The sequence below is a fragment of the Cinclus cinclus genome, chromosome 8, assembly GCF_963662255.1.
Source record: "Cinclus cinclus chromosome 8, bCinCin1.1, whole genome shotgun sequence".
NCBI lineage: Eukaryota > Metazoa > Chordata > Aves > Passeriformes > Cinclidae > Cinclus > Cinclus cinclus.
Genome location: NC_085053.1, coordinates 12,750,391 through 12,777,064, shown reverse-complemented (window position 1 = coordinate 12,777,064; position 26,674 = coordinate 12,750,391). Strand labels below are relative to the sequence as shown.

The following is a 26,674-nucleotide window of genomic DNA, read 5'->3' as shown; positions in this document are numbered from 1 at the left end:
GCTAACATCTGTAAAAGTTTTACCTCCTTCAGGCACTGTAGCACCTGGAGAAGCCACAGGGAAGGTAACATGGAGTCTTCGTGACATTAATGCAGCAGCTGTCAGCTCGGGAGGTGGCATATTCTGACTTGCACCAGACAGCAGCATTGTACAAACCCACCCTTCCTCTTATTAAATACAGTCTACAAGCAACACTCGGAAATCTGTACTGAGAACAGACTTACCAGATGATAAAAATATCAGAATTCATTACTGAGATGTAAGATCTAAGAACTTTTAATTTTGTCACACGGGTATAGACCTTGATTTGCCAATCTTTCATGTGGTAGATATACCACTAAAAAAGTCATACCATTCATGGTAACACTGTAACTTCTGTCTAACCTTTGATTTAAACACATAAATTTTAACAAGACTGTTGTTTAAAACCACAACCAAAAAGCTGAAAAATATTTATTACATGAGCTTATTTTCATGACTTCTCTTTTCAGTGGGTCTACTAACAGCAAACAAAAAGGTAGGCACTAATGAGAAAACTTTAGTACAAGAACCCAGTAAAGATACACTTGACACTACAGAAAACTGCTCATCCTTCACCAGTCCAGTCTTGGAACAAGGGACCAATGGTTTATTCCTGTTTGAAAGCACATCCCAGTTGCAAGCTAAGCACTGCAATTTTCCCCAAAGTGAGCTACAGAACTGTAAATACAGCAGGATCAGTGCAAAGAAAACACTGCACCCCCTCCCATGTGAAGGCCCTACCACACCACAAGATGATGACAAAATATAACAAGCAAAAGATTAAAATCTTGAACATGGATTCTTTGGGTTTTCTTTTACAAAGGCATACTAATAATAATGACCACTTCTGCAGGTTTAATTCCCATCCAATTTGTCTGCATGGAAATAAACGCTTATACTGACAAATTGCAGCAGCAGAAAAGGTACAAAGCAGTATCATCACTCCTAGGTTTTCATTTCATTTACTATTTACTCAAACCTTTTTAAAAAAACAAGCTCCCCAGTACACATTCACAAGAGAGGTATTTTCATCAGCAACGTGCCCAGGAATATCTGGAGTAACAAAAAGTGAAGAAATACTTACATTTCCCTCAACGTCACAGTACCAGAATGCTATGAAATAAAAACAGAGTGCAAGGCTGGTAACATCAATACATCTCCCAGATCCACTGCAACAACAGCATAGGCTAGAATGTCTCATAATATTTAATAATCTTGCTGCAAATCAGTGCAGCAAGAACAATCTTCCTTGTTCTTGCAATAAACTGCTGCTAGGCTCTTCCTAACTCTACAGAAAATACTCTCTGAGCATTTCCACTGTGCTACAATAACTAAGTTGAATACTAAGAAGTGCAGTACTAATGCCATGTACTAACATAACTCAGAACTTTAAATTTTTTGATATTCTTACCAGCCTCTCTTACTTCTACAGGAAAAAGAAACCAGACTTCAGACTACTGTTCCACAAAAATCTGTAGACATTAGGACTTTTTAAAGATTTTCTAGAAGGTGAGAGCAGTCTTTCAGATGTAAAACACAGTCATGAAACTTACTCTGCAGATAAAACTAAATTCTTTATCTCAGTCTGTAAACACATGTAAAGCTGACAACTGTCCATCTATTACAGTCAATCACCCATTGATCTCAATGGGGTGATATTGAGGCAAAACTGAAGAGAGACAATAGATTTTACAGATTAGTGGGTTTGTAGATGCCACCATTATTTGTTCAGTACCACATTATCATACTCAGCTCACGTGCAGGGGACAGACACATCTCTCCCTTTTTGAACACTGCTTTACTGTACTATTTCCCTTTCACTCATTGCTCTGCAATGCAGAGTATTTCTGGATCTGTCTGCTACAGTTCTTACTCTTCAGTGCAGACTCCACTTCCAGCCTCTGTCCAGTAGATCCAGCGAGATGGTCACTTACCAAACACATCCATACACCACACATACACCAATAACACATACAGCTAAAGAAACTGTCAGGCCTTACAGAGCCTCATCCCAGTGATACCAGTGGGAAGCAGCATACACAGCTCCCAGTCGCTCCTTATGCTGCTTCAAATCTCCACAGCAGTCTAAAACAGAGATGACATTGGGATGGTTCCTACCATAAAATCACTCTGCCATGGTCCAGGGCCAAGTAATATATCCAGGTGAATTATTTTGATGACTTAATGCTAATACTGAAATTATTATATAAAACAAGGCATTAGAAGAAGTGTGTATTCAAATGCAGAGAATACAAAACTAAATCTTATTGCACTTCAAGGGAGACAAAGTCAGTTACCCAGGCAGTCACCCAGTTATTGATCCACTCTCATCTGAAGATTTTGAATCAAATTATTAAATCAAGACGAGTAAGAGCTCAAATATGCCCAAGGCAGGGAGATTCTTGGGGGCTCCTAACAGATATGTAACTTTTAACAGAGCTCCTAGACTCTCTATGGTTATCCTCTCTCATTTGCTTACACTTTTGAAAAACAGAGGCTTTGGTTTAAAAAAAAAGAGAGATGTGAATGGATACATAAAAAATACTTGCGGATAAAATCTAAGGGGCCTTGAAGTCTAGACTGAAACCAAACATCCTAGATTATATCCCCTTGAGCTGTTTCTAATTCACTTCAACACAAACAGGACTAGAATGATAACAGTTATCTTGAGCATTGCAAGATACCTACTTGCATTGCCATACAAATCAGAATTACCTTTCCTCAAATCACCTGAGTGATTTTAATTACAGGGTCAAGCTTGAAGATACAGAAGATTGACTCTCCTCACCATTCTAAAACTTTAGAGGTATTTTAAAATATCCTACCTTCTAAATCTTACATTCAGCAATATAGCCTCTCACTCAGACAATTAGCTTTTCTTTTGACTGCTTAATCTTTTGTGTCATTCAGGCATGTGCTATTCCTTTTCCATGAATTCAAAATGCAAGTATTGAAGCAGTATTTTTGACTGCTGTTTCATCTTCAAAGTCAAGACTTGGGCTTTTAAGACCCAAAGTTAACTAAAGCTGACTTCTTCAACCCAACTTGGATATTCAGGCTCCTAACACACACTAAATGAATGGACAGAATAGGTATAGGTAAGGGGTATAGGTAAGAGATTCTCAAAAAATCAGCCAAGATGCTAGCTGCTAAGAGTTTAGTTGTTAAATATTTGACAGGGTCAGAGACAAACCAGAGCCATGCCTTTCCTTTACCAAAGGTTACCACTATGCACTTGCTCACAAGGAAATACATTTAAGCTTTGCTTCTCCATCTGAAAATTTAAAAAATCAAAACAGTTTGACAGCAGTCATCATCAGACAACTTATGTTTGAGCCCTACGCTGTGGAAGTTCTAAATTCAGCCACTTACTCAAAAATCAGGAAGAGCAGGGATCTGAACTCATGCTTAACATGTGAAACACTTGGTAAACCTCTAACCTATTAGCTTTTGGTATCAGAGAATTTCTAAGTTCCCTCTGTACATCTTGGTAGGCTTGGTTAACCTGTAGGCACTGAATCAACATGGAATAGGAAGAGCCCATCTGGAAACCTATTGCAGAGTTCAGTGTTGAGAAGCTCTGTTATGGAAGTGCAGCCTAAGCACTCTGGCAGACTTTAGATGCTCTTGGGCTTTAGGAAGGCAAAGTGGCAACTCCAAAGTGACTTTAATAATTCCCCTCCACTGTCTCATACCTACCAGGTACTTTAGCTGACCTGGTAATCTATAAGATATTCTCACATGTTCTCAGCTTCCTCAATATAAAAACTGATTAAATAATTAGTCCTTTCCTTTGAAAAAGACTATATACTGTTCTTCTTTGAAAAAATTCTATATGCTGTTCAATAAACTTGAAAAATAGATGTATTCTGATGAACAGATGTGCAGCATTTCAAAAATCCTATTTCCAGAGAAAGAAGGTCCAAATGGATACTTCCAAGGATGCAAACTAGATGCTGCATTCAATAAGCATATCTATTTCTGCTTAGAATGATATGAAGCACTATAGACACTGTTTTGGTGCTATATATGGTACATTACTCATTCTGAGGAATAGTTAGCTGAGTATTTTACAAATGGAAGAAAATAGCTACTTACACATACATTTGTGATTCAAAGCCTTCATTTAAGCAATGACACCCATACATCTGAAGTATGCAATGGTGCATGCTTTTTAATAACAGTTCTTTACATACAATGAGAAAATCTAAATATACAGCATGTTTACAGCATATCAGGCAGTCTTTCTGGTACATCAGCCTGGTGCTGATGTTGGACAAGCACCTGACAGCACATCAAGCATTTCACCACTCATCAATATATATCTCTGCAGCTTTCACAGGGAGACAGATGATCTTCCCTCGGAGACCAGCACAGCTTGACTGTACTGATGGGTGCCCAGTTTGACCTCTAAATCTCTGGGGAGCATTTCATAGCAAAGAAAGGTTAAGAACTGATTAAATATCTTGTTTTCTCAACAACACTATAGAAGGCATTTAAAGAATAAAACCCCCAACTTTTGTATGCCTATATTACCCATAATAGTAAAAATGATCAAAAATATTTTGACATACTTTTTTAGTAAGTTGTTACCATTGGTAGCAATTTGTTTTTTTCTCTCAGCTGTTCACCTACAGATAGACACAGCTAACAGGAAGTATTCAGACATTTTTAGAATGCCATGAAATTTGACAAAATCACACTACCATCACTATTATTATAACCTCTCAAAAATCCAGCATATCCATGACCCAAAACTGGTAAGAGAGTATAAGAAAGCCATACAGGTTTTACACACTTCCATGTAGGCATCTTTTAGTTTTGAGGCACAGAAAAAGCATGCTTAGCCTGATCTGAATTGCTGCAGTGTTCTTGTTAAAAATCACCATCTGTCAGAGATTATCCTGTTTTACACAGAGGGAACATGCATTAATTATTAATCCTACTCTTCACAGAAATGTACTCACACAAGATCAAGACTATCCATGGTGTCACAGGAGTATTAGTGTTCTTAGTAGGTAGTCTCTGGATGAAACTCAGGATTGATCCATTGAGAACTTCCAGCAAATGAGCTGCTTCAGGGCAGGTCACTGGCCACATGGCAGGGCATAATCTCAAAAGAAACAATAGCTGAATACCTAGGGCTTGAGTCTGTTTCCATGAGCCAACATAAATACAACATACAGCACAAATATTATCTTTACTGGCACAAGCACTGTGGGTCTATGCTGTGCACACACTGAAGCTCATGTTCAAGTTTAAGCACAAGAATTTGGCTTCATTTAAAATTAAATGCAAGAGCAAGAGCTTTCTCAGTGTTGGCCGAAGTGCTCAGGACTTTGCTGAGTCTCTTTTCTCCTCTTCCATGCGTGCTGAGGAAAGGAATTCATAGCTATAAAGCAGCACACTGATGTGCCAGATCTGATTTATCCACCATGAGAATCTGAAAATTGGCAAAATAAGAAGATAAAGCAAGCTTGTCACAGATCTTAGTGAAGGACAATAAAAAGGGTTCATTCTTCCCCAAGGAATTCCTTAATCACATATTTCCTAGAGAAGCTAGTATAGATCACATTACTGCTCTGCAATACGGTTTTACCTGTTTGCCATTGTTTGACATACAATGCCATATATTGCCTTCAGTTAAACCTTCATTACTGCTGAGCTTGTTGCCTTGGTCAGAGGTGAACTAACCAAGCAAACCATTTCATCACAAAGTAACTTCTTGCAGGCTTTAGTATTTGAGAAAGACTACTGCACAAAGTAATTGCGGGGCAGGGCGAACAAGAGAGAGATAAAGAAATTTATATAATATAGAAGTAGCTGGTATGAGACAGCTCTTAGTACCAGGCTTTGATGCAAAGGATGCTAGAACCTCTCTAAGGTTCTTATAAGAACAAAACTGAAAGTCAATTCTCCAAACAAGAAAAGACATGACAGAACATGAAGGACTCTTCTGGCTAAACACAAAATATACTAATGTCCATAAATTTCAAAACTTTGATGCAGTTTTTAAGGTAATCTCTTATGTCACAATGTCTGTACCTTTCTGAGCAAGGAAGAGGTTAAAAATCTTGAGTTCTGAAAAACAGAAAATTCCCCACTGAAAAGCTGCCTAAGCTGCCAAGGATGGAGGGATAGTACTCCAGTTGGAACTCATTACAGACAACATAGGAGAGCTGATCCAGCTTTTTATTTACTGTAGAGGCAGAAATGACATGAACATCTTTCTGTGTAGACCTAAAAAAACACATTGGCCCTGAAGCCAAGGATCAGAACATTATCAACTCTGCCAACATGAAATAGGTTATTTGTTTTTTTAATTTAGTAAGATTTGGCACTTATTTATGTATTTTTCCCTGGAGAAACTATTTATATTCTTCAGAGCACAGATGATAATTGTTAACTTTCAGTGGCCCTGCATGAAGAAATAGTAGGTTTATTATTTTGAAACAAGAAGATCACAGTTTTCAGTCTGGTAAGGAGCCACAATTTCAGTCACGACATTTTAAGTCTTTTCCAGAAGATGGAACTTCCAAGAAAAGCTTCTTCAAGTAAGGACATGGCCAAGGTGCTTTCAGTGTCAGCACCTGTGACAAACAGGGAGGGGCATGCAAATTTCACATTAGAAGTTCACCTTCCATCAAGTGAAACATAACTAAGGACTTCTCCCATGGTTTATTTTTTTCCAGGATAAGTCACAGCATGAAGCAAAAATGGTGTCAGCTGTGAGAACATAAAAACAAAAGGTATCTTGTCCTCTGATGCCCTTTCCAGTGACACTCCTGGAGAAGGATTTCACTCAACTTTACACACCACTATTCCAATACCACATTCACTTATCTGTACTTACAGTGCATACTATAGCTCAGGTTGTATTTCCAGCTCAGATTAGGCTGCCTGTGTGTGACAGGGGTCATGAGAGCCTGTCAAAGGATCTTCCCAGGACTCTGTTACAGACCTCACTTCAGAGGCTTAAACTGACCATGCAGCAGCAGAGTGACTCAGTTATTATGTAGGGTTTGACCCTTTGCAAACTACCACATCCTAATCTGCTTCCCTGGCAGTCAGAGCTGGACCTCACTTCTCAGGCTGCTTCTGCTGACAACTTTGAGCACTTATCAATCACAAAGAGATTGAAGAAGAAAATATAAGATCAGTCTGGAAAGCTACCACCTTTCCTACAGCTATTCCATAAGCAAAGGAAGAAGGATTACAGTACAGGACTTGGCTCAGTCCCTCCTTGCTAGTGAAGTGCTAGTGGGACACATAAGAAACTACTAAAGAGTAACCTGGAGACAAAGAAATAAAATTTTTAAAAGGAACAAAAGGTGGAAAATTAGCTGCCTAACACCAAAAAAAAGCCCACTCCTGTCTCCCTATTAGGATATCTCAAATTGGTCATCATGGATGAGGGGGAAGAAATCCATCAAAATAACCAGCTGAGATCATCCTCTTACTTGAAAACATGGGAAGAGATTTAAACTTCCTTGCTGTTTTAAAACAACATCTACCTCAACATGCAGCACAGAATTACCATTATTTGTCTAGTGAAGCTAAGAAACCATAAATAAATGACACCAAAAGCAATTAAATAATTGATGCTACCTATTTTGCAAGAAAATTATTCTTGATTTTGGCTCTATGGCTTTCCAGAGATTTTTATGCAAGCAATTGTGGTGGTAGGTCATAGTTACATTTTAACAAAAGAGTCCACCATATAGTTCAAAATTACACTTTAAAAAAAATCCTCAACAACTTTATGTACTTATATTAAAAAACTTGTCAATACATAACACTTATCCTAAACAGCATCCAGGTCATCAGGTCTACAAAACGCAACATTTGATTTTTCTGATAAACTTCTACTTCTGGGTCACTAGTGGCTCCAGTACAAGCTCCCTGAAGTACCACAACTACCCACCCTAATCCCCAAAATCCAAAACTGGGACAACGAGCACCTCTGGTGGCTCTAAACTTTTATGACTTGCTTCCACAGGGCTGACTCTTAACAATGCACACAAGGATTGCACCAGATCTTCCAGAAACTCTAGCTAAGCCCAAGCTGTTTCTTTCAAATGTAACTTATATGGGTTAAAGATTACTGCACCCGGGCAATAATGTGCCATCAAATACTGACTTAGCTCTTCAATGCATTGAACTGAAATAACTGAATGGGAAACAGAGAAAAAATTTTAAACAATCAGATTTTTCAGAGTATTCTCACAAAGCCTGACTAATATCCATATTAATTAGTGACCTCCTCATACTGCAATAAATATACTTGTCAGCAAACCACTAAAAAGAGCAACAACCATATGATAAACAGGAGTCTTTCCATGAAGCCAGTCTATTAATTACCACACACTTTTCCACCATTATTCATCACATGGATAATAAATGAGCCATAACATAAGGTTTATTTATCTTGTGATTACTTCCCCTAGATCATCAGTTGCAGAGGTTTTATGATATTGCTATATTCCATCAGTGTAAAACCTGAGCAGATTGTGTTGACCCAATGAAAAAACATTCAGAACAAGAAAGAAACAGAACACTGCTTTTCTATAACAGACTTATAACTATCAAACTACTGAAAAATACCCCAGCTATTTCAGCTCAAATCTTGGTGATACAGTACAGACAGACATTTTGGAAATGCTTGCAGACACAGGCAGCTCCTTCAAAACGTTGTTCATATTTATTCCTTCACAGAAACAGGCCCATCAAGCTGTTCTGTATTTCTGTTCATGCAGTGAAACAAGAACTGAGGAAAGAGATTCCTTTTAAAAGCTACTTGCAATTTAAAACAATACTTTGAAATTTATTTAAAAACATTCTTTTGCAAAAGAATATCTGAAAAGTCATAACTAAAATGAGAAAATGCTTTCTTCAATTTCATTTTTTTTATATACTATAACACACAAACCAAAAATTTAAATTAGGGGAAAAAAATCAGAGTATATCATTCCATTAGGATTGTTTGCCAATGAAGTTCACTAAACTCTAAAAGAGAAAGAAAACTTGCCTAGAAAGAAAAATTGTCATCAGAAATTTGTCCTTCAGGGAAATGTAGCTTGCTCTCAATTTTTATAATACTGAGTTATCTTACACATATAGATTTTCTCTTGGTTATGGACTTATTTAATCAAGTTTCATTTGCTCACTCCTTTCATGCAATGGTAGCTGTGATGTTTTTCTAAATGGCACGTCTCAAAAATACACTTTCTTTAACAGTTAAACATTAAAAGCTCTTGTATTCTCAGCAATTTTGAAAATCTGGTCATTAGCCACTTACCTAGAATAAAAATATTGAAAGGTTCTTATGGTGATCTATCCATACATAACTGCGAGCTGCACATCTAAGCTCTCTGCAGGAATTTTTTAAAATCTCTCTTTTCTGCGAGTAAAAAAATAAAACCAAAACCATCTCACAGATCTTACCTTTCTGAAAACATGCAGGCTGCCCTGCAGCCCCCAAAGCATGCTTACTTCTTCCTGATTCTACAGCACTACAAGGAGCACCTGTGCCAACTTCACACACAATCTGACCTGATCTTCCACCATCATTAAGCCTCAGCAGCTGTTTTGTTTTAATCAGGGTCCACTGTCCAGGGACAAGGATACATTCCATTTTATATATTTGAAACAGCATCTCAGCCTTCCTTCACAATTTTTTTTTCCTACCTGTCAATATGAATAAATGTAATCAAACATCTCTTCACCTGTCCCTTCTACCAAACCAAAATGGCAGCAAAGAAACCTGAAAATGTCCCATAACAAGTAACTAATTCAAAGCTCCCTTTTTGAAGGAAGGTTCTGACTCATTCTGGAAGTAATGAAAGAATAACAGTGTGGTTGCTATTTTATTAAATTATCACATATTTACAGACTTGATTCCAAGTGATAATGGATAGACTGCAATGGATTTTGGTTTCTAGCCTCTTAAGTATTACTTTTCTCTATATCACCTTTTTTTTGTGAAGATATAACCATATTTAGCTTTTAATTCAAAGCAGAGCTCTAGTTTATAGCACATAAAGATGTCTCTGAAGCACAAAGTACTGAACCAGAGAAAGGAAAGCACATCCCATCCTACAGTGGTGACATGAGTTATTTGCATAGTTGCCACAAAAGTAATAATTACACTGTAACTCAATAGGAACAATGGTAATTTCACAGTAGCTCATGTTGTTGTTATCACCCTATATCCTGATAACTGTGAAATTAATTTGTGGCACCACTGTATGTGTCAGCTTTAAGCTGTTCCCTAGGTAACATTACGCTACCATAGAGAAGGAATGCTTGGCAATAAAATGGGTAGCAGCAGATTGATTATACCAAAAGAATCTTCCCTCTACATACAAATAACCTGGCAATCAAATACAATGATGAGAAAAAATCCTCCCCACTGCTTTTTTTCTTCCTTTTTTTTTTAATATATATAAAAAATAAAATAGTTTAAAGGTATTAAGTGACAGTTATCCATCCACCGGAGGAAAGGTAAAATAAAATGAGCAAACTACCAGACTATATTTAGTTCCACTGACTTATTGTTCCAACTGCAACCAAGATGCACGATAAAAAAGCTGAAACTTTCCTTTCCCTTCTTGTAGTAATTTCCAATGCTAACCATCAAACTGCAATTTTAAATATAAAAGCAAATAAAGCCCTGAGACATATTTAAGACAGCAACAATAGGGTTGGTTATGCTTTCAGAAATAATACTCACTTCATCTGAGTGGTACAGTCCTTCCACCTCCAAACATTCAAAATAATTTTCCACTACTGTCAAAAAGGAGTTCCACACTAAATATAAAAGACAACACTGCACACACAATGCAGAGAAATAATTATAAATTTACTGGTGAAAATTCAGAAAAACAATAATTGAACATCTGGAAAAAATCAAATTATGAAATTTAACAAGGCAATTAATGAATGATTCATAACAATAAACAAAACACCAAGTTTAAACTTTCCAATCATTCTGCTTTGTACAGAAGTAGGTATGAGGCTTTGGATTGAAGAAATATGCTATTTATTTTTATAGAACTAGGATTTCTTTATTTGTAATTCAGGCCTGCTTGCAGCATTAGAAATGCACACTGTAATGACTTTTCTCTCACTGTATGTTTGTTTGTCTGTGAAGAAATAGGTGAAAAAAAAATCACAGCACGTTACATATACTGACTCAGTGGTTCAGCTGGAGTTTTGTTACTGAAAAAAGCAGCACCATCTCAGTGTCAGCACTAGTCATCAAAGCAAAGCAAGGTGTTGAGCAGATATGCTGATCCAGGATATCCAGGGACAACCATGTTTTGTCACTCTGTGGTTTTGATCTTTATCTCTGACTGATCCTCTTTTTGTGATTGCTGTCCCCAAAACCCCTGACAGGTGACATTCAAATGGGGTGGCGGGGGGGGGTGGTGGTTTGGTTGAGGTTTTTTTTACAATCAAAAATAGAGCTTTCAAAGCTCTGTAAGCAGCTCTAAGAGCCTAAAACCAGCTTGGACAATCCCAAATGTGTATTCTCCATAAATACTGGCACATACCATGCCAAATTATGTCACTACTGAGAGGAAAAATTTGACCAGCCCATACTTAATTATTCTTCAGAAAGGCACTCTGATCATTATCACTACTGACCCAGGAATTCATCCTATATCCTTTGCCAAATCAGCATGTACCCTCGTCCACTCAACACACTCTTCTTTCACTCCCCACTGTGTGAGGCAGTTCTCATGCACAAGGACCATTAAATGCTGACAATAGACACAACACACATTTGTAGTCAGCAAGCTCACCATATTAACTGCATGGAGAATTTGTTGGTGCTCTTGATGCTAGTAGGAAATACTGTGGGATATCAATAGTGATTAATCCCCAATTTCAGTCCCATTAATAACTGTCTGCAGTTTGCTTTGGTGGACCTGTGCAGGTTCTTGATGCTCAACTAGCTCAGTCTTTTTTTTTTTTTTTTCTTTTTCCCCAAACCTGACACTACTTCTGCCTGCAGGAGCATGGGCCAAGGCTGATGGTTGGCTGATTAACCCCTGTGCATCTCCTTTGTTCTTTATTTTCTTTTATATACCATTCACATGTCAGTGTTGAAACTACCCCCACCAGCTTGAACAAACACACCCTCTGGAACAACAAATACTGCCAATAACAACCAACCTTCCATTTGCTGTATCAATGCTGCCAAAGGCATTCAGAAATGCTTCAAGAAAGGTGTACGTATGTATGTAACTAAAGACCTTTGGAAAGCTTTAAACACTAGTAGTAATTATTATCTTCATTGTATGCCCAAACTTTCCACAGACAAAATGCCTATATATCTGTGAGCAAGAGGTGTCAGATACCCTTCTAAGAATATCAACTGAAAAATCAGCAGTGGGAATAAAAAAAAAAAAAAGCCTGAGATAGAGGGGAATTTTACCTTTATGATCATAAAATCAAACCAGGTGCAGTACAGCTGGTATTTTTACCTATGATAGCATTCAATAGCCTGTGTGCAACTAAACTATGTACTCTGAGCTCTCTATGGTTCACAAAAAGAAAACTCAATACTGTTTTTAGTATGCACTGACACCCTCTGTTCCAAGACTGCTAGTGAGGCTGAAGATTAACTCCTTAATTGTGAACTATTTGCTAATGCTCCATACATGGTGGCTGCTCCTCACTACATTTGAAACATGAAAAGATATATCATGGAGCTGTTTACAAAGCCACTGCCATGGTATTTTAAATGTATGTATTTTGCTGAGGACTGCTCAAAGCTGTAAAGAATATCAGTGTGTCTTTAAGACAGTTGCAGCGGGTTGACGCCACAGCGCAACAGTGATATTTACTGACTCGGGGAATGGCTTTAAAGCAACGTGAAAACTAGGTAAGAATGAGACCAACTACAAAAACTCTGATTCCTATCCAACCCCCAAGTCTCTACAACAAAATTACTACCAGAAAAGATGCCTGGACATTTCTGGTTTCTCCCAGCTGCCAAACGGCTGATACATTATTACTTTCCACAAAGAAAGGAGACGTTCTGTTGCTATCATGGATATATTTTCAGTTAAGATTTTGTTTTAGATCTATTCTTCCTCAAAAAATAGGACATTTCTGGAGGAACAATGTGCATAATTTGATCTAATTAATGGAGTATTTCTTTTTGATTTTAGAAGATACAGTATGATTTTTTTAAAAGGGTGTACATGATCGCTAACCAGACAGAAATTGCATTTGATTACTAAAACTACAATGCCATAAATGTATCACCTACAAAGAAAATTTTATTAATATCTCTAGAATACCATAATATCTCAATATTAAATGTAAAATCCTTGCAATAAAATAACATCAAATACACTTCACAAGACGATTGTTGCATACATTCAGCAAGAGTTATTAGCTGGCACATGAAGTCTTGGAATAATTTCCATTGCACTTCCATCCAACTGTAAGCTTGACGCATTACCTTGGAAGAATGCCACACTTCCCGCTGTGCTAAACTTACTGAAACAAATAGGAAAGCAGCATTGCTTTACTATTGTGTAATTGGACCACACTACAGGAACAGCACTTTATATTACAAACATTGAGTTACCATTATCAACTTGTGGCTTTGTGCTCCCAGCACAAAAGCAATGCGTTCTTGTTTTACATCATGAATTAAATGAGTACTACAGAAGAGAAAGTATTAAGAGAAGTTGCATTTCAAGGCTCTGTCTTCAGTTTTAGTTTTAAAACAAAATACATTTTATGCGTTATGACCTTGTTATACTAGCAGGAGAAAGAATAGTAAGCAACACCAATAGCAGAAAGATTACTCAGACCCTTCCAAATTGGAGGTAAAGTCTTCATTCACCCAAGGCACCCAAATAGAATAAAGGAACAAAAAACTGATCAAAGAAGCAGGGAGTTAGTTTTACAGTTACTGAAATAGATCTATCTCAACTAAGAAAAAGGACAAAAAATTAATTGCGTATAGTCCCTGCTGGTTAAATGCCTTCCTGTAGTATAAAAGGAAAATCAGGGATTTCACCTTCAAATAGGTGAAGAGTGGGTCTCTCCTCTGAGGTGTTAACCAGCCTTTCCTTATGATTCTGCCCACAGAAGGATTTGTGCCTAGAATGGCCACATCTCTAATAGCAGAAGAGACCTCAAAACAACTGTGTCTATGAGCAGTGTGGCCCAGAAGCAGAAGGCTTCTACAACAAAACAGCTGGCATTAAGCCCGACATAACCCTTCCTGAAAAATGTTTATTTTAGCTTACTTCTAACCTAGTCCTATGGGCTTGAGCAGCCACCGTGGCAACGCACGTCCCTGCAGCTTCTGTGTCACAGCTCCCTGTGCCAGCCATGCCAGGGACAGCAGGGAAGCGCTCACCTGCCCGGAGGGGCACCGGGAGCAGCAGCGCATCCCTCCCCTGCAGTGCCCTGCAGTGCCCCGGCACAGCTGGCACCGGCACCCGGGAGGTGACACCGAGGCACCTCGCAGGCAGGCCACGACTACACGTGTGACTCCACACAGGAGCCATTTGTGCTCGTCCAGCTACCCAGAGAGAGCCACGCCAGATGCTGCTAATTGTGCAGCTGCACCTCCGCGCACTCCAGAAATATCTTCTGTTTAGGCTACTGCAGCCACGTGGCCAGAGGTTCTCTTTGGTGGAATGCACTCAATGGACCCAGAATCTCTTTTAAAATATACAACCATTCCTGTCCAAGTATTTCTAAACAACACTGTACAGTTCTTTAATTACAAGAAGAACAATTCCCACCCCAATTAAATATTGAATCTGAGAAGCCACAAGGGAATACCCTTCAGCACAGAAGAGGGTTAACAACACCTGCAGTTGCCATGCAAGCAAATCTGCAATGGGAAGACTGAGAGGTGGATACTGCGAGGCACAGCCCAACATGGAACAGCCTAGCAAGCCACTGTAGCTGCCCAGGAACAGAAACTGTTCTACACATGCTCAAGTGCATCTTCTCTTCATTAGAAGAACACAGATAAGCAGGAAGAGGCACTAGAAAAAACATTCTGCTCAAACAGGAAGATATATTAGATAGGATAAAAATAAAAAATATTTTCTTAATATATTTTTTCTATTTTAAAATGCTCCTCAAAGAGTGTTTTCTTGACTTTTTGGTAATACTGCCAGGTGCCAATTTAAAAATATTTTTCTTCATTACATTTCTATATTAACAATTACAAAGAAAATGCTTGGTTAATATTAATTAATTAATGACCACAAATGTGGAAAAATCTTCAGTAGGCAATATAGCAGTAAGAAAAGTATTTGTGACAATCAGTACCATTAAACACTACTATTTGACAGTAGTAATAAAAGTAATAATCTTTACAAAGATAGCAGCCATAGTTACTTTATTAAATTTAAAAATTACTATATATAGTAATCACTAATTTTTAATGTGGAAATAGTAGAAATATTAAATGCTATTAAAATAGGAGCTTAAAAAATAGCCATACCATTTTAAAATAAGTTATTTGTTTTAAAATACTATTATACGGTAATGGTATCAGATTATAAATCAAGTCTTTTCTAAGTATTCTGATGGAAATCACATTATAATTCTTTCCAGTCCAGTCCATTCCATTCCATATACAGATCAATTATTAAAACTCATTTGAATGGGTACAATTCTAGGGTGGTATTTAGAAGAGTTCAGGATTTATTTTACAGAAGAGACCTTTTTTTTCCTCCTGTGGAATTAAAAAAAAAAAACAAAACAACCAACAAACCACAAAAAAACAACAAATCACCTTGATTTTTGGTATTGGACCAAGACAGAACTAAATGCTGAACAACCTAAATACACTAAATGCATACAAATTGAAACCTTCTGCAAACGCCTGCTCCACAAAGATCCTTGTCACTGCCAATACTCTGTAGATCTTACAAAACACACCCTAGACAAGCAGTCCTGGGCATTCAAGATGGCAGGAGAGGTCACTTGAGAATAGTTTGTTCCTTTATTCTCTGTTACACCTCTTAAGTTTGTCTCACTCTGTAAGCTGCTTCTTTGTACAAATTGTTGCCTGAGATCTTAAACTTCCTCGGTCCTACAGATGCCCAGAGATTTAGTAGCCTTGCCTTAGGCACTAGCAGTGAAAGCCTCTGGGTGGTGTCCCTGAACCTGGGCTTAAATGGCTGCCCATCAACTTTTCAATAACAAGCCCCAATGAAACAGATTCTGATGTAAAGTGTCTTTGTTCTGAAGAAATAAGGATAGAAAATACTTTCTGTGAAATTTTGCATCCAGTTAGCTAAATGCATGGTACTGATTCCCGTACATCTTAACAACTGTCTTACTGAAAAAAACCCGGCACACTTTACAGTCTTATTTAAAATAAACAGGTTGATTCCATCAGAACATTAAATTTAGATAATCTTTTCTTGGTCTCCCAAGCAGCCTCAAGTAAATAAACAGGATTTAAATTCAGAAATCTACAGGGGAAGGACAGATTAATTTTGACGGAAGGTAAATATCTTAGGGCACAGCTGGACCCACAGTTTAATCTCTGAAACGCCCTCACCCCAATATACAAAACACTTCTAGGAACTCTATGTTTGTTCTTACACCCAAAAACCACAACAGCCAGTACAACATAAAGCAAGAACTCTTGAGGCAGCAAAAAAAGTATCAGTAGCTAGTAACAGTCATTATAACCAAGGGGTTCTAAACACATGCCATGGTTTAACCCCAGTCAGCAACTAAGCCTCACCAAGCCACTCGTTCAAACCCTCCTGACAGAATGAAGAGAATCAGAACAGTAACAGTGACAAACCTCATGTTCTGAGATAAAGCCAGTTTAGTAGGTAAAGCAAAAGCTGCACGTGCAAGCAAAGCAAAGCCAGGAACACATTCACTATGTTACATTGGCAGGCTAGCGTCTCGAGAAGAGACAAAGACCACAACTCTGAGTTTCTTCCCCCTCCACACCTGTCTGGGGTATCCCTTGGGTCAGTTGGGGTCAGCTCTCTTGGCTGTGTCCCCTTCACAACTCCTTGTGCACTCCAGCCTCCTTGCTAGGGGGTAGAGTGAGGAACAGGAAAGGCCTCGATGCTGTGCAAGTGCTGCTCAGCAATAGCTAAAACATCCCTGTGCTATCAACGCTGTTTTCAGCACAAATCCAAAATCCCAGAACAGCTACTGTGAAGAAAGCCAACTGTGTCTCACCCAAATCAGCGCACCACCATAATCAGAAAAGATAATGATTACCTGACAACAATGAACATAACAACAGAAAGACACACTATAATGCAATTTTGAGTGAAGATTGTATTTTTTCCTCAAACCCTTAGCTTTGCTTTGTACCGTGAACTCCAAAGAGAATGTACTCAAAGACACCCATAGCAACAGAAAGTCCAAGGACGACACAATGGAGTAAAAAAGATTACACTTTTTCAGGCTTTTGAAAATTACAGTAGATGTCTGAAAAGAAACAAGTACAGATATATGTAAAACAGCATTTTTAAAGACAGACTGGTTTATGACTGTAGACAAAACAGTAGAAAATGGCCTTTGTTAAATACATGTGGAATACATGTGGAATGTGGTACTCTTAATAGGCTGGCTACAGATTAAACTAATGACTTCTAAATTAAACAGCATGAGCTTCAACATCTTCCACTAAAACATCTGACTTCTCTGCCAGATCTTCAACACACCCAGCTTCTGTGTACATTCAACTTTCAGTATGGTTTATAACGGTAAAATGCACCTCCTACCTAAACCATCCAAAGCCCTGCAACATAAAATCAAGCATCAATAATCAAACAAAAAGCCATGGCTCATGGAAAACCACCAGTTTCTCTTCACTTACATCTGTACTTTAAAAAAAAAAAAATTGTATTTCACAAACCAAAACCCTTCTTGAATTGTATAGGCTGGTAGTCCATATTGTACACACTGCCTCTCTGACAATCCAGAGCACATTTTCCTGAATGCTAATGGTAGCAAAGAACACATTTCAGAAATATTTTCAACTTTTGCATTTTAAAAAGTAACAAAGAGGGAACCCATGGAGTGAACTCCAAATTGTATAGTGCAATTTTCTACTCTGTTTGCACACGAGCGGCTGTTAGTCACTGAAAGGTACAATGCTGCACCCCCTGCACGCCACCTTTGGAGTCTTTGTGGTAAGCCATCTGTCACAGTGGTTTTCAAAATCTCTTTCACCATCAACATCAGACAACATCTCCTGCAGTTTGTTAAAAACCAAATTTTGACTGTTATCCAATTATTTTCTTTAAATCATAAAACTAAATGGTTCAAAACAAAAACCAGGCTCTCCTCAGCGGAAGTGACACAAAGTAGGGGTTTTTTCCTCCTCTCCCCTCTGAAATACTTCTTGGAAATGCTACACACAAATACAGAAATTATGTATTTACCATACTCAGAACAGACCCAAAGCATATTTCAGTCACAGTAATATACATAAAAGAGCATATGAGAAATATACAAGATTTTATCAAAAATGTTTATGTAAGATGTTTCCTTAAGCACATTTCAGTATATCAACAAAAGTAGCAATTACAATGCAGTTTCCAAATCTGTGAATATTATTTATTTTGCTATTTTACTATATTGCTTGCTATTTTGCTCACAGTGCTTTTGTTCTATACCCATGTATGGGTTATATACAATACAAGGCGTAATTCAAACCTCTCATGTAAAGTAACTGCAATCTACATTGTCGACTGGAATAGCAAAAAAAGTTCAATATCCTTTCATATTTTCCATTCAGAACCATCATCAATACACTATTTTAGGTCAGTTAAAGTTGTATTTGTCAGTTTATCCTAGCTAAATGACTAAAGGAACATTCAACGGGAAACAGTCTAACCTATCTTCATCTCCTCCCCTGTAACATCTAAATAAACCAGCCTATCACTGGAGCAGTTACATTCTTTGGTGCAGAAGTTAAGCATTATCACTAGTTTCACAAAATTTTCAGTGTGAGTTATACCTGACACCTGAAAAAATGGACTTAACATGTATCAAAACCTTCTTTTTCTTTTTAATTGGAAAATGAAATATTAAGTTATTTAATTCTCCATAGAAATTACAAAGACAATGCAAGTTCTAACAAATCACAAAAATAATTACACTAATGTCATGGGTTCCTATACATGTTTGGTGTTACAGCTCTGCAGCATCTATCAGTAGGTAGAAATTATTCCATCATAGCCAGAACTGAGCAATTCATCCCCAGCTCTCAAACGGTGGCTAGTGGATGACTCACAAGTTAGTTAGCCAACAAAGAGCATGGTAAAATTGCATGGGCACAGCTTAACAGTGCTTTGTTAACGCCACTACACAGCTTCTAGCACATAAGCAGCTTGGTTAGTCATAGCTATCCTTACCCAGGGCAGCCTTGCACTGCAAAGGCATATGGCTAACGCTTCATCAGTGCAAGTGATGTTGGCAATCTGTGTGATCTGTAATGTAAACTAAGAATGATAGTGAAGTTCTGATTTCAAAATGGCACTCAAAATTAAACTCATATTAGCCACATGGGTTGTTATAATGGAAGTACTATTACAAGTTCTCAAGTGCTTCTAACATTCAGCATGCATTTGTATGCAACACCCAGCGTGACTAGAAACACTAGAATTTTGCAGCATCTCCTCATCTCCATATGCTATTAATAATATGGTAAATTTAAAAAATTCTGAAGACACATATATAGAAAATAAATTTGAAGGGGAGCAAGATAAACATTCCCAAAACTCCACTATTTTATGGGATTTTTTGTTTTCATTCTGAGAACACCGCTGCAGTTAATTTTTTTAGGGAATATCTCTAAGCCAAATGCAGTCTAAATAAGGGTCTAGATCAATAAGCCAATCAGTGGCTTACCTAATTAATATGTCCTCTGTGGCAGAGGGTGTTTGTTTCTTGGTGCTGAGATAGAGAGATCAGAGGAGCACGAGCTAGGAGCTAGTCACCCAAGATGCAAAGCGTTGCTGCAGTTTGGAAACAGCACAACATTTTTGTTAAATACGCAATAAAAAAGCAATCACTTGCTTTTCCCCAAAAAGCATGCCCCAAGCAGCATTCAAGTGATTGCACTGAGACAAATGTAAATATAGAAGAAGGTAGAAGAGGAATTTGGACTTACTCCCTCAGTCCCAAATAAATACACCAACACAAGGCTAGTGGCTACTTTCATAGCATCATTAAGTTTTGAAAACATCCCTGAGATCGAGTCTAAACTTTGACCAAACACCACCTTGTTAACTAAACCATAGCACTGAAGTGCCACATCCAGCTGTTTCTGAAACACTTCCAGGGATGGTGACTTCACCTGAGTAGTCTGTTCCAATGCTTGACAACCCTTTCAGAGAAAATGTTCTTCCTGATGTCCAACCTGAACCTTCCCTGGCACAGCTTGAGGCCATGCCCTCCTCCTGTCACTGTCTGCCTGGGAGAAGAGGCCAACTCCCACCTTGCTGAACCCTCCCTGCAGGCAGTTGTAGACAATGGTAAATTCTGCCCTGAGCCTTCTCCTCTCCAGACTAAACCCCAGCTCCCTCAGCTGCTCCTCACAGGACTCAGTCTCCAGACCCTTCCCCAGCTCCACTGCCCTTCTCCAGGCTTGCTCCAGCCCCTCAGTGTCTCCCTGAGGAGATGGGTCCACAGCTGGACACAGCACTCCAGGTGGTGCCTCACCAGTCCAGGGGCACAATCCCTGCCCTGCTCCTGCTGGCCACACCATTCCTGATACTGGCCAGGATGCCACTGCACTTCTTGGCCACCTGGGCACACGCTGGCTCACGTTCAGCAGCTGTTTTCCAGCACTCCCAGGCTTTTTCCCACTGGGCAGCTCTCCAGACACTCTTCCTCAGCCAGCAGCACTGCAAGGGGTTGCTGTGACCCAAGCACAGGATCCAGCACCTCACCATACTGAGCCTCACACTACTGGCCTCAGCTCATCAATCCAGCCTGGCCACAACCCTCTGCAGAGCCTTCCTGTCCTCCAGCAAATCATCACTCCCATCCAACTTGGGACTCTTTTGCAAACTTACTGGGGCTACACTTTATCCCCTTGACCGGACCATCTACAAAGATGATAAACAGGACCAGGCCCAGTACTGGCCCCTGGAGGACACCATGGGGACCAGCTGGCCACTGGATGCAGCAGCATTCCCCAGCACTCTGGGACCAGCTGTCCAGCCACTTCTTACCCCAGCAAAGGGTGCACCTGTCCAAGCTGTGGGCTGCCAGCTTCTCCAGGAGAATACTGGAAAATATTGATGGCTTTGCTGAAGTATAGAACTTTGGAATACTGGAATTCACTACAAAGGCTTCCACCTTCCCAGAACATGAAGAATTTCTTTGAACAATCTCCAAGACCTGGATCAAGCCTTTACTCCTCTTAATTCATCTTCCCTTTCAATTTACCTGAGATTGGTCCTATCTCTCAGAACAATTTAAGAGCAATACAGGAAAGCAAAATCATACTTAACATGACATTTTCATTGTCCTTATTTACTTATACTTCATGTCTGTGTTTCCTCTAACTTTAGAGCTCTATGATGCTTTTAAAATAAGAAAACCAAGTTGCCTGACTGAGAACCAAAATATGAATCCATTTCTGCCACATCTCAGGCCAGAGCCCTAACTAGTCAGTTACTACATTTTTTAGTTTGTGCTGCAGACTTGTTTTGTTTATGTGTTTGAATTTCCAGCTTTTACTCTGCAAACTAATGAATACTTGTGAAACCTTGGAACTTCTTACACTGCAGTTTTCTTGGGTTTTGCCCAGTCATAGAAACTATTTGTCAAATACATCTGAGAGTCTAGACCATATTAAAAGAAGCCTGATTATTCCTAACCCCAGCTTGCACAGTTGTCAAGACAACAGTGAATATCATCATTAACAGAAACTGTTTCTAGCAAACTGGAAATCACAGTTGAAGCTTCACTCCCTTGTTCATATAATCCAAAACCATATGCAAATACATGAATGCAAAAGAAAATTCTAAATGAACTTTGGTATCTTTTATACTGATTCAAACAGATAAGCAAACTTTCCCATTTCAAAGTACAAATAAATGTTTCAGTTTTCCTTTACTAACAAGAAGACTACACAAAAATACTCAGCTTTAATTTTCACTTGCAAAGCTTTCACACATACTCGGTGTTCAGAAGACAGACCATATCCATATCCACCTACAAGTAGGACCCATTTACGTATTAACACCTCACCAGCCTCGCTGACTACTCACTGCCTTAGCCCACCATGGTTGACCAACTCAGTTGATAAGTAAGAAATTGGAACACTAGATTCAGGAAAAGTTTAGTTTGAAATGCCACGGCTTCACTTGTCTGACACCAGGCTCACGAAATGTACACTAGACACAGGTCTAAAACACCTAGTAACATACACACAGTGTTCAAAAGCAATCTACCACCTACAGAGTGGTGACACTCCAAAGGGTTGGGCTGCCCATCGTCATGCTGGAGGAACAGGCCTACAGATATCACATTAAGAACAAAAACAAACAAACAAACAAACCCACAATGAAATCCTGCTCCTGGGGAGGAACAACCCCAGCTACCAGTACAGGCTGCAGCCAGCCAGCTGGAAATCAGCTTTGCAGGAAAGGCCCTGCGGGTCCTGAAGGACAAGATGAACCTCGAGACAGTCCTTGCAGCAAAGGCCAGCAGCACCTGGGCTGTGCCAGGAGATTCTTCTCTGCTGCCCAGCACTGGCGAGACAGACCTGGAGTGCTGTGTCCTGTGCTGGGTTCCCCAGACCCAGAGAAATATGGATGTACAGGAGGGAGCCCAGCAAAGGGGCACTGAGGTGATTAAAGGACAGGAGTGTCTGTCATATGAGGAGAGGCTGGCAGACCTGGGGACACGCAGCAGAGAGGCTCAGGGGGGAATCTCATCAAAATGTATAAACACCTGACGGGAAGGAATAAAGGTAACAGAGCTAGATTGTTCTTCGCAGTCCCCAGCAGAAGGGCAAGAAACTACAAGCACAAGCTGAAGTGGAATTCTGGTAAAAAAAACCAAAAAAACACAGGGCGGGGAGGAGGGGTGTTGGTGGCTTGTTTGAGTTTTGCTATTGTTTTATGTGAGGATGTTTGCCTACATTGTCTGTGAAACATCTGTCCTTGAAGATATAAAAAAAAAACCTTGTTGCACACACCTCTGAGCAGCCTGCTCTGAGCCAGGAAGATGGTCCAGATCAATGATATCCAAAGCAGAGAATGTGTAAGACAAGCTATGTCAATGTGAGAAGAAAATATTTTCTGTGCAGTTAATAAATTATTTTTATTAAAATAATTACAGTAGTATTTATTTCATTTTTATCTTTTTTTTTTTTTAATTTCCGTTCTTGGGTGTGTTCCAGAATGCACATAAAATATTACCATAGTGGTAATACATGTATAAACATACAGCAATGGAGGATGTATGCTCAAAAATATTTTGCTGGTATGCAATCAATAAAATGCAGAGACCACAGGTTAAGATCATCTTCAACCTCCCAATTTCATCAGTTCTGATTCTCTCTTGATGACAACAATGAATGTCTGTACACAGAGCGAACAGATTCAGCAGGAAAAAGAATTCCTGCCAGCTGATATCTGCTGCTTTTTGAAATTTGTCCTTTTTAAACCCAGTAACTCACTAAACTTTACCTTTGTAATTTATTAATATCTAATTTGATATTAATACCTGAGTTTGGATTTCTGCCACACTTCTCCTAAAAGTTACTTTGTAATTTGAGGGAGCAGGAGTTTTATTATTGCTTGCTTAATTTTAAGACTCCTCAAGGCTACTCTACCCTACTTTCCCAGAGGAATGCTTACTGTAGCAGTCCACATTCTGATTTCACCACCGATGAAAAGACAACCAGTTTCAGCACCCAGCTACACCACTTCCTGCTCCTCCTTATCTCCTTGTAGCAGACAAACCAGTCTGAAAGCTCCTTTAAATTTGGAGATGAAGTTTTACTGGTGATTTGTATACATGTTTTTCTCTCTGAATATATATTAAAAACAAATTGAGCTTTGTTTAACAAAAGATCAGTCCTCTTACTTAACGCAACCTGACATCATAGGTATATAGCTATATTTTTCTGCCAAGCTGCTACATAAAATACCCAATTAGTTTATCATACACACATTCAAGGTAAGCAAAGCAGGAGTGTGTCCATTTATAAGCTCCAATTCAAAAAAACTAATGGATTTTTATTGTTTACTTCAGCTTTGCAGCTGCATTAAAATATAGTAATAAATAAAACATTTGGAGTACATTACCAAAATAAGCAAAACATTTACTGAATTGAATGCTTTATGATTTTATGTGCAATCACAAGTAAATCAAATTCTTAAAATACCACTCTTTATATACTGAATAATGGCAAACTACTATCAGCTCATTATCTCATTAAAAATCTAAAATAAATCTAAAGTAGAAGTAGAGAAAGTTCATAGGCTTTGTGATAATTTCAAAACCCTTCAGAAAGTTTATTTCACATACATCTACATACATAAACAAAAAAAAGATAATTTTCATGCAGTCCTTCATTTGAATACTGAAGAGCTGGAAAGAGAACAAGGCCCTTCTTGGATATTAGTATTTGTTTATGCAGAGCACAGTGATACTCATAGACTAGAAGAGTACTGAAACCCATATTAAATTGACCATTTTTCTAAAAGATGAAGTTAAAATGGAAGGTCTCGTTCCAAACAGGAGCACTGGGAAAAAGTGTTCATTGTATTTCTCATCTGGCAGACCAGTAGTACCACTCTGGGAAATCAGAGAGGATTTGGGCAGACTGCCCACTCAACTTAAGGCTCATCTGTGATCCACATATATCCACTTAGCTACCCAACTAGGATTTTTTTGTTGCTGTTGCTTTCATGCCCACATGATTTTAGTACTTCTGTGCAATGTGCAGCCCTCTCCACAAGCTTCCCTTACCCAAAGGAAGCAGGTACCTCATAATAACTGAGGTCAGCAAATCTGTGTCCTCTCATGCCTTGTCCCATGTCCACTATTGCCATGAAAAGGAAAAGTGAACTTGAATCTATAAAAATGTACCATTTGAATTACATTTGTACAGATAATCCAAACAGAAAAATGCAGCCACCCAGTAAATGATGTGACTATACAGCAGTTGAAAAAATTGTCCAACACAAAATAACAAGTATCTTTTATACACCTATAGAAAAATATATGCACCTACATGCATACACCTCTCCAAATAAACACTTTGAACCTTTCATGTGGCACTCAAGTATGTTATAAAAACACAGTACAGTAAAAATTTAGCAAGTCAGGTATTTCCTTTATCTCAAAATGAAAAAGCAACTAAGGAAACAACCAACCATATAATGATGACTGCAATTAAGAAAATTCCAGCACTGCACAATATCTCTCACTCTTAACAATCAATAACTGTTTCTCAGAATAGGTTGTGCACTAGCAGAAATAGCCAGGATACAAATTTATGAGATAGTAAAGTGCTTTTGCACAGCAAAGAACTACCAGAATCTTCTAAGCAGGCTTTGTAACAGAAACATGACCTTTGAAATGCCAAAGCTCCCCTTGCTATTCCATGTTGATCACCGAAGAGCTGTCAGCTCCCAAGTTTTTAAAATATTATCCCTGCTGAGTCATGTATTGCAAAACGTCACAAACCTGAACACTGTTACAGGACAGCAGCAACATGAAATTCAATTTGCTGGAAATGCTAAATTTTTGGCTTCATTTGCCAAAAACTCCCCAAATCTTTACCTTAAATCACTTTCCATTTTCTGACACTACATGGAAGATTTACACGCACAGATGATTGACCATACTTGGAGAAAACCCTAAACATATAAAGCAATACAAGCATGAAGCAAAAATCACTATTAGAAAGGTGAATGCCATTATTTTTACAGTTATTTGCAGCAGTGATAGTTGAAATGTTCAGAATACTTGTAGGTAAGAATACCTTTTCAAACAGTGTATATGAGACAAGCATCACGAACATAAGTCACACAAATCAAGTCATTCACACATATCCATAAATTTAAAAGGATAATGGACACATTCAAAGCAAATAGGTGTTATTATTTTTTCAAGTAGATTCTTAGGGGGGTTGTTTTTACTTTTTACTTCACTGGTTCAAGTGTAAGAAGTTACTCTGATATCAGGCAAGTAAGATGAAGCATTATGTTTGCATCATTACATTTTACTATCCAATTTCAAAACCTTTAGAAGTGAAGCTTACATAATTTTCTGATTCACAGATAATACTGTAAATAACAACTTCCTGATTATTCTGTGAGTTCCTTTAGAAACCCTGTCTGCAATTCCACCACCCTACAGCATAGTAATCACTCCCTTTTCCAGGCACTATAGCTGGCAAGTTTCTTTGGAGTCCTGTATGCAGATACTCTGCAGTGCAAGTAAGGATGGCAGAAAATTCATCTTCTGACTAATTTTAAGCTCCTCTAATTATTAAGTGCAACAATATGATGACAATAAACAAAATATACGTCTCTACAACACATCAAAGACCAGACAGATTTTTACATTCCATTATCAAAACCAAAATCATGTAATTTTGGTGATAAAATCAGAGTACACAGGAACTACATACATAAAAATC

General features: G+C 38.4%; 1 protein-coding gene across 1 annotated transcript in view; it reads right to left on the bottom strand.

Moving 5' to 3' along the window:
* The window catches only part of DPYD (dihydropyrimidine dehydrogenase), a 318,409-nt gene that overhangs the window by 265,320 nt on the left and 26,415 nt on the right, over nucleotides 1-26,674 (bottom strand). The window lies entirely within an intron of this gene.